Below are 14253 nucleotides of genomic sequence, written 5' to 3'. Positions count from 1 at the left end.
TTGATGTTGACCGGATGGGGGGGGGGGGTCGTTTATAATTCCGTGGCCAACGTTGGATGATTCATCTAGTGTGGGTGATATGATCATTAGAGCAGTTAGTATCGAACACGTTAAAAAAAAACGCTGAATCTTACCGTAGCTTCCTCATAGCGTTGGGCGATGAGCGTGGAACAGAAATATTCCTATTATGGGATGTAGAAATATGCGATCCATTTCCAGGTTGTATAATAGTATATACATCCAAATCATGTTGTTTATCGAGTTATTGGTAACGGATCTGTTGTGTCTAGCTCGAGTCCTGGGACTATTACCGAGTGATCGGACCGAATTGAAATGAGCACCAGCTTCCATTTCCTGTTTCCGCTCTGGGCGATCCGCCGATCATCCACCAGATGGCGCTCTTGAATCGTTGGAGAGTTGAGAGGGGATCAACAGTACATCTCAAGTCTCCGGGGGAGAAATATGATTTCGATCACAGATTTTTGAAATATTGATATCAAAGACGTGGTACGGCGTCTTTGGCAGAATGAGCATGGCGAGGAAAGACGTCCTACAGCGTTTTTGGCGACCATAGTGTTAACATGTGCTGTCCCTATCAAATCAAACTACTGCTACAAAAGTAACAGTCACTTAACTTTAGCTTTTGCCCCTTTTATGCATACAATGCCTATGTTTTGGCTAGTGATGCTCTTCTAGAAAAATAATCCTTTCAGGGTTGCCTATTGAAATACTGTACACCTCCAGTACAAAAACACTGTTTATGAGTTTGCGTGTCAGGTAGACCATTGATTGACAGTCGATTACAGCCAACACAACGACATACGCTACTGCATCAACATTATGATTAACAAAGCAAGGCATTCGTTTTGTTGCATTAACGTTATATTACTATTGCTATCGATAAATCTAGGTGTTCTAAAATCTATTGCTATTCGTAAGACTAGATTAAGTTAATTTAATGTTACTGTCTCGGGAACGTCTCGCATATCGCAATGGCGGACTTTCAGGAAGTAAACAAGCAAATGAGGGATTCCGATTGGTCATTTCCTTTCTTTCCCTTGAAACCAGTCACGTCACTCTACTGTGATTGGACCGTTGGCTTGAGTGCAATGTGGGACTTGTAGTTTTTTAACGATTTATCAGCGGAAGAAAAAAAAGCACGACTGAGGCTGTAATCTTCACTCGCACACCGTGCGAGTAATACATTTTTCTGGTTCACACACACATATTTCTAGGGCCATATGCGAGCAATATGGTCTCACTGTAGAGCCCTGGGAGTCCCAACACGTATTGAAATCACCACCCACTATGAAAGCGTATTCATTTTTTTTTATCAACTTTTTCTCCTTATTTTTCTCCCATCCCAATTTCTTATTGCCAATTCTCCCCTCCCCTGTCTTGAACGTTGCTAGACTATGCCTCCCACTGGTCGGCTGTAGTGAGGATAGAAGCCTTGCATCACGTGTCCCCTCCGGTACACGAGGAGGCAGCCTGTCGCATCATTTCACCAAAGACAGCACGGACTCTCAGTGGCGAGGAGTAACGCGTGGGAGGCTCACGCTGCCCCCGATACTTCCTGTCTCTGCTGAACAGGCGTCACCCAACCGACCTGTAGGAGTCGCTGTCCACAACGTCCAATCCCCACCCATCGACTTTCCACCCGCTACCTCTGCCAATTGAGATAGTATGACGACTGGCCCAAGCTGCAGGCAATGCTGACTCGGGGAGTCGAGACCAGAGTCTCTTGCATTGGTGACGATCGCAATCTCCGCTACGCCACCCAGCCGCCCCATGAAAGCGTATTCATGAAGTTCTAACATCATTTTGGTTAGGGCTGGGCAATTAATCGAGAAAAAAAATCACGATCTCGATTCATAGACCTATGCAATCTAATTTCTAATTTATGACGATAATTTCTAATACAACTATTTTTTTTACTTTTTACTTTACTTTTTAAATGATTTTATTGAAAAAAATAAGAATCGTGAGAGAATCGTGATCTCAATTCTTAGAGAGAAAAATCGTATTTTAGCAAGAATCGCCCAGCCCTAATTTTGGTGATTGTTTTGTAAAACTCAGCATCAAATGTGTTAGGGGCGTACAACATGATTAGTGCAATGTTCCTGTGAGAGTATTCAACCTTTGCCATTGTTATCCTCCCCTCTGTATCCGACCACACGTTAAACAATTTGATATCTAGATTACGTCTTTACTATTGCAACACCTTTTGTCCTGTTGCTGGCAGAGTATGAGGAAATTATGTGGTATTGTCGGTTCGTCAGCCTTGCTACATCGGGCATCAATAAATGAGTTTCACTAAGAAGAGCCATGTCAATTTTCTTTCTCTTTAGTAAACAGAGGACACTGGTATGTTTTATGAGGTGTGTTAAGCCCCCCTGTATTCCATATTAATATGTTCAACTTACCCATGGTCGTAGTTGTCTGTGTGTATAAAAACATACCAATGCAGCCAAGCTAGGGTTGGGGAATGTTGATCTTGAGAAATCCGGCTGGTCCATCCCATGATTTTGGAGGAGGAACAATTACATAGACACGCAACAATACAAAAAACATAGAAATAGCAAAAACATGAATCCACAATATACCGGTATATGAATATATGTTGAGTTGTGTTTCCCTCTGCCCCAGAACCACCCAGAGACCTACTGATGATTAAAAAAGAAGAGGCTCAGGACACACTGGACCCACCCATGGATATTTCCACTGGGCTGAAGGAGGAGCCCACAGACCACCAGGATATCGGTATGTCATGTTTCTTTCTCTCTTGATTTTGTCTTCTCCTTCCACCAGTATATAATGTATGTTCATGTTCAGCTTAACTATTTAGAGCATTTTTTCATTCTGGAATATCCGTGTCCTATGTACCCCCCCCCCGTTTTAATAATATTTAGCAGTTTTGTTCGTCCCTCATGGGTGATGGACTTTGTGGGGGGGGGGGGGGGGGGGGGGGGGTAATGTAGCGACTCTGTCCATAATTAGTTCTGATTTGTTGGGTCAGCCTGTCCATCACTGGTGGGTGTGTCCCCAGGTGTGCTTCTGATTTGTTGGCTCAGCCTGTCCATCACTGGTGGGTGTGTCCCCAGGTATGCTTCTGATTTTTGGCTCAGCCTGTCCATCACTGGTGGGTGTGTTCCCAGGAGTGCTTCTGATTTGTTGGGTCAGCCTGTCCATCACTGGTGGGTGTGTCCCCAGGTGTGCTTCTGATTTGTTGGGTCAGTCAGCCTGTCAATCACTGGTGGGTGTGTTCCCAGGTGTGCTTCTGATTTGTTGGCTCAGCCTGTCCATCACTGGTGGGTGTGTCCCCAGGTGTGCTTCTGATTTGTTTGCTCAGCCTGTCCATCACTGCTGGGTGTGTCCCCAGGTGTGCTTCTCAAGTGTATTTGTGAGCAAAACATAAGAACTGACTGCTTGTGATAGGGCTGGGCGATTAATCGATTAATTCGATTAATTCGAATGAATGATTTCGGATGATTTTAAAAAATGTAAATTGATTTTCAAATTTTTTGAATTTTTTTAGGGTCACCTTTTATTAGAGCCATATGAAATCCGTTTATTTTTTTTCCAAATTCCATTTTATTTTTTTCCAAATTCCGTTTTTTTTGTTTTAATATTTCAGAATTCTGTATTTTGCTTTGTACACTCATTTTACCATCAGAAATAGTGTCTAATAAGTGGGAATGAATAAATGTCCACAATTTAATAAGATATAACAGTCCATTTAATGTTGTTAACACTTTGATCGCCATGGGTTAAATTCATAATTTACCATCCCTCGCCAGCTCTATTTGTCTATGGAGAAGTTCCCCTTCTTTGCAGGGCTATAACTTTTTAAATTCTATTGCTACATTGCCATTATTATGGCCCATTCAATGTCCTATATGTATTGTTCAGGGTGTAGCAACGTTAAACTTTTTCATTCACATATTATTCATACTAAAATATGGTCTAAAGTATAAGTATGTTTTTATTGTTTTCTGCAGCTTTCTTCAGAACGTGATTTATAGCCCTAAATGCATTATATTGATGATGAAATACAGTTTGGTAGCGATCGGCGCGAGATGAAACATTTCAACTGGACGTACTTCTAGAATGATCTACGTATGATCTGATGATGACCGGATGGGCGGGGGATCGTTTATAATTCCGTGGGCAACGTTAGATGATTCATCCAGAGTGGGTCATATGTTCATCATAGCAGTTTATATTGAACACGTTAGAATATAACGCTGAATCTTACCGTATGTTCCTCGCGCCGTTGGACGATCAGCGTGGAGTAGACCGTTTTCGATTATGGGATGTAGAAATGCCCGATCCATTTCCAGGTTGTATAATAGTATATACGTCCAAATAACGTTGTTTATTGAGTTAGGGCGAGCAATCTATTATCCAGTGTTTCAAGATGGAGTCGCGGGAGCTATAGAGAGTGGCCGGATCACATTTGCATGAGTACTACTGGTTCAAAGGTTAATATCCGGTTGGCGATCTGCCGATCGGCCACCAGATGGCGCTCTTGAACCGCTAGAGAGTTGAGAGGAGATCACACTTGTGTCTCAGGGCCCCGGAAAGGAAATATGATTTCGATGACAGATTTTTGAAATATTGACATCAAAGACGAGTTAAGGCGTCCTCGGCGGAATGAGCATGGCGGGGAATGACGAGTTCCGGCGTTTTCGGCGGTTAAAGTGTTAAGTGCTGCAACTACAGTTCAATTTTACACAATATTTTTCAAATAATATTGTGACAAAATAAAAATACACATTTCAAGTGTAAACAAACAATAGATACAGCTAGCTACTACTGACATTATCACAATGTAAGTAGCCTAGCTATATCTATTCTATTGTGATGAAATATAGTAATGCATAATTTAGGCACCTTTAGTTTAGTTTCTAAAGGACAGTGTGTACTGACAATCATTTGCATTAAACAAATAGATGGGTGCACCAGATTTAGCAAGAAGCTATCATTTCTAGTCCTGTGCACTTTATGTACTGCAACGTTACATAGCTATTTCATCACAATAGTGTCAGTGATTAGCCTCACCCTCTAGCTGTACAGGGCTGTACGCTAAGCTTTTTCACTAGGGGCACACTTGCCCCTAAATGAGAAATTTAGGGGCAAAGAATATTTTTTAGGGGTACATTTTTAAATAACTATTTTACCATTATAGTAGGGCTGGGCGATATGACCTCTAAATGATATTGCGATATTTTTTGGCCATATCACGATACACAATATATATCGCAATATTTTGACATTTCCTAAAGCACTTAAAAATGCTTGATTTAACCCTTTGATGCATACAGTCACGCCAATATGATGATTATAATAAGTCCCTGCAACATATGTTTGCATTATTAAACCATGAAGATGCTTTAAAAAATTATTTAATGAAAATGTACTAAGAGTAGTCTACTGACACACTAATAAAAAAAATTATTTACATCTAAGACTATTTATATAAAAACTCTTGGGTGCCCTTTTTTTGCACAGTACTGTGTTTTCTATCCACTTTAGCCAAACACACACACACACACACACATATATATATATATACTACTGTGAGAAAATAATAATTACACACAAAGGGATAATGGCTTATAGCAGACTTAATGATTTTAGAATATTTCAGATAATGAAATTAAATGTTTATCATCAACTATCCAGTTAGTATTTATACTGTCTGTAACGTTTGGCTACTTTAAATCATTGAATGTAGAGAGAGAGAGAGAGGGGGCGAGAACTCACAAGAGAGCCAGCCCCCCCCCCCCCCCCCCCCCCCCCGGGTTTTGTTCTAGGTTCGCGTTTTGATCGTCTAAGCTGCCGTAGGTGATGACGTCACACTCGAATGTAAACAGGAAGAGTCTAACACGGAGATGGAAAGTCACAGTGGATGATATACAGAAACGAATAACTAATAAATATGAAGTTATGTTTAAACTTCTGTTGTCAAGCGTTGTCACTTGTCAATATAACCCACCCCCTTTCCTCACTTTTCCACCGTCCCTGCTTCACTCGGGACCACCAGCTAACGTTAGCCTATAGCTCCGCCGTCCCTGCTTCACTCGGGACCACCAGCTAACGTTAGCCCATTGCTCGTGTCAATTAAATTGCATGTTATTAAATGTCCGCGCTGGTCTGTCTAATGAAATTACAACCGCAACATTATGTCGCCTGTACAGCCCTGGTTGTAGGCTAATGTTAGTGTAGTGAAATGCGAATGAAGGGGTGAAATCACTATTCGCAAGCTTGCGAGTAGATATCATTTTTCATTCGCACCGGCCAAATTAGGGGGCAATTTGCGACGATCTCGTCGCAGCGTACAGGCCTGCTGTATCTATTGTGATCACCAGGGATCATCGTTAGAGAGCTGGTGTGTATGGGGCTGCGGCACTGCAGATATACCCTACTCTGTTTTGAAACAGTGTTTTTCCGTGTTTCTGACATGGCTTTTGGAGAGTGATCTTCGCACGTGTTTTGCAAGTCCAGTCCACGGCATGTCCGAGGTAAGCGACAGTTGTGATTGGAGGATCAAGAAAAGAGGGCAGGGTTTGAGATAGGTCTATTGGCAAAACACATAATCGCCAGTTATATACAAGTCATTAGGATACTGCGCTGCTCTGAATTTAGGGCTTAGTGTGGAATTTCTTTCGACGTTAACGTTAACCCATTCTTCGCCAGGCATTGTACCCTTCTTATACCATCCTCTGCCAGCTCTATTTGTCTATGGAGATGTTCACCTACTTTGCAGGGCTATAACTTTTTAAATTGTATTGCTAAATTGACATTACTATGGCCCATTCAACATCAATTATCTGTCGTTCAGTATGTGGGAACGTTATACTTTTTCATTCACACATTCATACAAAAATATGGTCTAGAGTATGAATATGTTTTTATCGTTTTTCTGCAGTATTTCATAGAACGTGAGTTATAGCCATTTATGCATATATTAGATCATCAAATGCAGTTTGATAGCGATTGACGTCAGATAAAAAATTTCAATTGTACAAGGTCCTAAACGTCATGACTCATAATCTGCTGGTGACCGGAGGGGGGGGGGGGGGGGGGTCGTTTATAATGCAATGAAAAACGCTGAAACTCACCGCAGCTTCCTCGTAGCGATGGGGGATGATTAGGGATGCACCGAATGGGAAATTCTTGGCCGAAACCGATACCGAAAATAGGAAACAGTTGGCCGAAAACCAAAGGCCGAAAATTATTCATAGAATAGAATTTTTTTTACCAATGTTGTGGAACATTATGATTATGGAAAAATATATGATTATGGCAAAACTTAACTTAAATAATAAATAATCACTATTATGGGTCCATAAAACATTTATTCAGCACTTCTGAATGCATACAGTTAGGCCTGCCGCGATAAGCAATAAATCGATTAATTGCCGCGATAATTAAAATTAATGCAATGATTTTGACGGGCGCGATTAATTGCTATTTGCGCGTTTGTTTTAATGAGGCGGAACCAGTGCCCCTTGTCAGTCACTGTCCGTGTTGGGAGGCGGGCCGCTGGCTTTACTACAGAGCACAGCACAGGAGCTCCGTGGGGCAACGCCACATAGCTTAACTACATTTCTCAATAGTGTTGCTCCTTTTAATCAAGTAGCGTTATTTATAGTCGGGGACCGAAATTAGAGAGCGCCACCCGCCATTTGCGCTCAGTTTTTACGTTTGGCGCCTCCCACTGAGACGTCTGAGCGCCGTGTGACGGGCTATCAAATAGTCATGTGAAAACCGAAAATCATGATCCAATTCTTTAGCGGAGTTCTCACTCGCTGTCTCAGCACAGACATGCAGCGCGCACCGCGCACTGCTGCTGCTACCCCCTTTCACCTGTTTCTGTTTCTGTTTCTGTAACCATGTAACGTTAGTTAGCACTGCTGCTGCTGCTAATGCCTGCATGTAAACGGAGGCTATTGCCTCACCGTGACGTTAGTCTAGTCAGTGTGGGACCTTCGTGAGATAACGTTAGCTACCGTTACAAAATGACCCAGTCAACTATTCACTTAGTTTAATACACGAGGCATTGTGTAACGTTATCCAGCCGGCTAGCTACGGATAGCTCCCGACATCAACAAATCCTCCAGCAATAGTCCAGTGCATAATACCTCCGTTGGCTAGGTAACTAGTCACTACGAAATGTCGCAGTAAACTAAATAGTTCACTGAGGCGTTGTCCCAACGCCATCCAGCAGTAGCTACAGATAGCTCTTGGCATCAATATCCTACAACAACAACAACAACATGCGTATTCGAGTCCCTGGTTTACATCGCATGAGTGAGGGCTGCTGACTAGGGTCCAGGTGCAGCGCCGGGGAATTCTTTTGCATGCTGAATGTAGCGTTTAGGGTCCAGCTGCACCCCCGGAGAATCCTTGCTGGAGCTGGAGGCCACTCGAGTATACACACAGACAGTGGAGCTGTTTGCAGACAGCGAGGTGGCGATGTCTCGCAGATAACACAATCACAAGTATGATTATATAATATATATATTTTATAAAAAAAAAAATCTATATAAAATAATAATAAAAAAAAATGTTGGCGGGTAGATTCTTCCCATCTACCCGCCACTGGCCGGTGAGTCAAAAAGTTAATTTCGCTCCCTGTTTATAGTGTAACGTTAGCTATTTTTAGACCCAAGTAGTTACTCGCTACTGCCCGGAGAAACTGGACTGCTAAATAAAGATGAAAGATCAAGTGTTGATTCTCATTCAATGCTAACAACATTAGCTAAATAGCTAACAAACGAAATACAACGTATAGCATAGCTACAACACAGAATAACGTTAATACAATTACATGCATCATTGTTTACAATGAATGGGTGCGGCTAGTCAAAGGACTGGACACGGGGACAAGTTAAACATGAATTCATTTATTATAACGTAGTAGGTAGTTTCGAGTCGTGCTGCAGTGCCTACGCACCACAGCTATTCTATTATATACTGCTTTGACGCTTCCTCCTCATCGTTGATTGCCTGTAGTAGCTGCATCTAACGTTAGTAGCTAACGTTAAAACTAACCTAAAGTTAGTTGTTCACCAACAATCTCAATATTTGTTTTATCATTAGCTCAAAAACACAGAACCGGACGAGACAAGTTGTCGGCTCATAGGTTCTGCTAGGATAATCACAACAATACTTCCGGTCCGGTCGGTGGGCTTCAAAATAAAAGTCTAAAACACCGGAAAAGACGGAGCGGTGGGCTTCAAAATAAAAGTTTTGGGAAATAAATGTCTCAAAAAAAATTTCTCTAACCGGTCGCAATAATATCGCTTATCGCGATATTTTCGGGGGCAATTAATCGCCCAGCAAAATGTGTTATCGTGGCAGGCCTACATACAGTACATTAATTCCAAGTCAAGTGCATTTTCTTTTCTCTGTAGGATAACTACAAAGTGCATTCAGAACAAAGCCAATGTGCTTTAAAACTGCATAAAGATCTGCACACATGAGAGGGAGAATAGCTTATAGCAGACTTAATGATGTTACTGTAGTGGCTACAGTAAGCATTTTATATAAAAGTACCCCCTCCAATGTACAGTAAATTACCTAGTATGGTTATCAATATTCCAATGTACAGCTTTGCTTGTACAGTTGTACAGTGTTTCCCCCCCAACCCCCCCCCCCCCCCCCCCCCACCTCCTCCAATGTACAGTTTCTACGTCAAATGTATATACTCCCTTTTCTGGACTCTTTTTGTATCACAAACAGTACTGTATTTGCAAATCTGGTATGTCATAAATGTATAGATGTAGCAGTACTATCTATCTGTATGTCATATATGTCCTGATGAATTGAAAATGGGGGACCCTGATGTAAACAAGACGAAAGTCTTTCTCTGGTCTGCATCCCCTTAACAATTGTGTGTATTGAGCTGTACTGTACCTGTAACTGAGGGGTACAATTCCCTGACTGTATTGATAAGTATGGTATCATTAAACCACTACCGCTTTATGTACTTTAACTACTGGCCACACAGTACATGATATAGATATGATGAACACTTTCCCACCATGAAACCAAGTCCACACAAATGTATAAGTCGAATATTTAATATATAGCAAAGGGTATATACAACGTTCACTTAATGACATTTATGATTTGAATGCACTTGTAAGGCAAATGAGTATTCGTAGGCAAATCAACATTGAATGTCCAATCTCTGGTTACGCAGGAAGCAAGTATACAACCTGGTTCTTTAGGGAACTATAGCGATGGTACGTAAATGATTATAGCTGGATATACTAAAGGGGTGTCCTGCTGGTTGTAAGTCAGTAGGGGGGGGGGGGGGGTTAGGAGAGCCGCTGGCGATATCCCATCTGGCCAACGATTTCTTGGGAGAATTCAGAGTGCTGAACACGGTGCCCACAGAACCTTGGTCCACAGATTAATACAGTTGGGCCCTCTTGTAGACCAGGGTTTCCGTTAGAATTTTTTTTTGCAGGTCTGAGTGTCCGGTAGATTTCAATCTACCGGACAAATGGGATAAATTCCGGTCAGAGTTTATTGAGCTTAAAAACAATTGATATGCCTATATAAAGAATGACATCATCAAGGCATTTATAATATTTTAACTTAAAACTAGGCTACTTTTGCGTATATACAGTCATTAATATATTCCAAATAAAATAAGTCCCTCGAGACTTCGTGCTGCTGCCGACTTGAGGTGTCGGTGGGCAGTCTGCCCGACCTTAATAAACAGCAGTCTGTTATCACATTTTTATGAGCTAACGAATTCCGTTATATTGGACATTTATATTAATTATATCAAGCGAAGAACTGAACATTATCGTGGGTTTGCGTGATTTATATCTCCACCTCCCAACGACTTGGTGCTGGTCATAATGTCCGGTGAAAATAATTCCCTCTAAACACAATTTGATTATTTGAATTGTATTAAAATAGGCTAAAATTAAATAGCCTATGCGATGAACGAAACAATCTTTTGTTTCATCGTTGCTTCACCAAGCAGCCGGTCTAATAATGACATTCTGTTGTCAGCGCGAGCTGGCTGCTGATATATTTACGTGAAGCATGGAGCAGCAGTGTTTTTAGGTCCGGTCTGGAAACCGCTCAGCAGCGCCCCCACCCAACAGCTGAATTGCCAATGGCTGAATTGGAGTACTGCACCCTGCCGGCCGGCAGATGGATGCTTCTCGCAAATATATCAGCAGCCAGCTCGCGCTGACAAGACAATGTCATTATTAGACCGGCTGCTTAATGATTGTTTGTTTCGTTCATCGCATAGGCTATTTAATTTTAGCCTATTTTAATACAATTCAAATAATCTAATTGTGTTTAGAGGGAATTATTTTCACCGGACATTATGACCGGAGAGATTAAATATGTCTGACTTCAACAGATTTTGCCGGTCAAAAACCGGTAATTACCGGCTAACGGAAACGCTGTTGTAGACGGTAGCTGCCGGTCCACAACGAAGAGACGTGAGGCGACCTCACTCGGGGTAGAGCGCCGTCTCACCTGGACTCCTCTCGGGGGTAGTTCCAACACTTACCAGTGTTGGCTGTTATCCATGGCATAATCAAAGCACCCAAAGCAAGTAGATAATCCAAGGGCTCGCTGTCGTCCGGGTAAGGTAATCCAATGTGCAGGTCCACTCGTCCTAGCCCAGAACTCCTCGGATGAAAGCGCCACACGTGGTCTGCCCAGCCTGGTTAAGACTCTAGATAACGCGAGGAAACGATGGGGGTACTACTCACTTTATAACTCTAACCGAACGATGCACCATACATAATAGACTATTATTAACTTAATAGAAATACGTCCCACTCGACGGTATAGTGCCAAACTATGACAATTCAACTATTAATCCACACGATGTCTCAATGCCATTCTGAGGCCAAGTTGACCATACTGCACCACACGTGTATCGTGGGTGAGGCTTAACGTCTTGCCACTAGGTTGGAGGGTAAAGAACTAAGGGCTAAGGGACTAAAAGAAAGTTCTACTTTACTTGCGCCATATATATATGCGCTGTGAACAAATAGTACCATTCGTATTTCGCCAGACGTATTCCTACGCGGAACCGGGCTAGTAACGACATGTTCGTCGGCAAGATTGAACTTGAACCAAGGGGCTTGGCTGCTGGCGCCAAGTTCTTGTCCAATGAGAGAATGAAACTATTATGGGCTGTTAGTAGACTAAAGGGATATTCAGTGTATATGTACAAGGAATATACAAGGGATATCAAACGATATACAAATACTATTAAATATATATCCATAAATAAATATATATATTCGGTTTAATCTGATCCTTCACAACAGTACCCATTCTGCAATCTTTCAGAGAGAGAGAGAGACCCCAGATGAATGTGCTCTCTTGACTTTGGCACAGTAGACGACGTGTATGCTCGAGAATGATGATAATAATAATGCTCTTCAGATTATATTATCAACGACAGACAGTGTCAATGTGAGAAACAAAATCCCCCCTCTTGCTCTGAAGAATATGCACTCAGTGATTAACCGCGACGGGCATATAGTAAATAAGGATATAAAGCATGTTAAAGACGCATTTATTGGACACGTTGCGTGCAGAGTTTACATAGAAACAGCGCGACTCCAGACAGCGCGACATCATCACAACAACACGCATTAGGTTACAGGTTGTTCTGTTTCGGTGATATATTTTGGGTGAAAAAACTCTTTCGGCCGAAAGCCGAAAGACAATTTTTTGCCATTTTCGGCTGAACACTTTCTGTGGCCGAAATTTCGGTGCATCCCTAGGGATGATACTGGAGCAAAAAGATCGCTATTATGGGATGTTGATCTATGCGCTCCATTTCCAGGTTGTATAATACTATATACGTCCAAATAATGTTGTTTATCGAGTTATGGCAATGGATCGATTATCCAGTGTGTCCAGATCAGGGCTGTACGCTAAGCTTTTTCACTAGGGGCACACTTGCCCCTAAATGAGAAATTTAGGGGCAAAGAATATTTTTTAGGGGCACATTTTTAAATAACTATTTTACCATTATAGTAGGGCTGGGCGATATGGCCTCTAAATGATATCGCGATATTTTGACATTTCCTCTAAAGCACTTAAAAATGCTTGATTTAACCCTTTGATGCATACAGTCACGCCAATATGATTATTATAATAAGTCCCTGCAACATATGTTTGCATTATTAAACCATGAAGATGCTTTAAAAAATAATTGTATGAAAATGTACTAAGAGTAATCTACTGACACACTAATAAAAAAATTTATTTACATCTAAGACAATTTATATAAAAACTCTTGGGTGCCTTTTACACAGTACTGTGTTTTCTATCCACTTTAGCCAAACACACACATATATATATATATATATATATATATATATATATATATATATATATACACACACACTACTGTGAGAAAATAATAATCACACAGACTTAATGATTTTAGAATATTTCAGATAATGAAATTAAATGTCATCAACTATCCAGTTAGTATTTATACTGTGTGTAACATTTGGCTACTTTAAATCATTGAATGTAGAGAGAGAGAGAGAGAGAGAGAGAGAGAGGGGGCGAGAACGAACAAGAGAGCCAGCCCCCCCCTTCGGGTTTTGATCGTCTAAGCTGCCGTAGGTGATGACGTCACACTCGAATGTAAACAGGAAGAGATGGAGATGGAGACACACGGAGATGGAAATTCAATGATATACAGAAATGAATAACCAATAAATATGAAGTTATGTTTAAACTTCTGTTGTCAAGCGTTGTCAATATAACCCACCTCCTTTCCTCACGAATGGAACTAGTCTTGTGGAGTCCGCTTTGACCGTTTTCCAGGGTTAGCAGAGATCGCTAGTTAGCTTAGCATAATCCTAATGGAGACCTTGGTTAGCAGCTACCGTTAGCTCATTGCTCGTGTCAATTAAATTGCATGTTATTAAAGGTCCGCGCTGGTCTGTAATGAAATTACAACCGCAACATTATATTGCACTGTACAGCCCTGGTTGTAGGCTAATGTTTTACTACAATTTGTATGGATTAATTTAGGAGTGAAATGCGAATGAAGGGTTGAAATCACCACTCGCAAGCTTGCCCCCAGATATTATTTTAAACTCGCACGGACCAAATTAGGGGGCAATTTGCGATCATATCATCGCAGTGTACAGGCCTGCAGATGGAGTCCCACGAGCGATAGCGAGTAGCGGACGGAATAGGGGTGACACCAAGCACTTCCGGCCC

The 14253-nt window shown here is 41.5% G+C and overlaps 1 long non-coding RNA gene across 1 annotated transcript in view; it reads left to right on the top strand.

Moving 5' to 3' along the window:
- The window catches only part of LOC311238100, an 86091-nt gene that overhangs the window by 34230 nt on the left and 37608 nt on the right, over positions 1 to 14253 (top strand). The window contains exon 3 of the long non-coding RNA XR_014620320.1: positions 2650 to 2763. This is a non-coding gene — a long non-coding RNA (uncharacterized lncRNA). The remainder of the gene's footprint in view (positions 1 to 2649; positions 2764 to 14253) is intronic.

Source organism: Notolepis coatsorum (genome assembly GCF_963971535.1).
Source record: "Notolepis coatsorum genome assembly, chromosome: 1".
Lineage (NCBI taxonomy): Eukaryota > Metazoa > Chordata > Actinopteri > Aulopiformes > Paralepididae > Notolepis > Notolepis coatsorum.
This window is presented reverse-complemented; position numbering and strand designations above follow the sequence as displayed.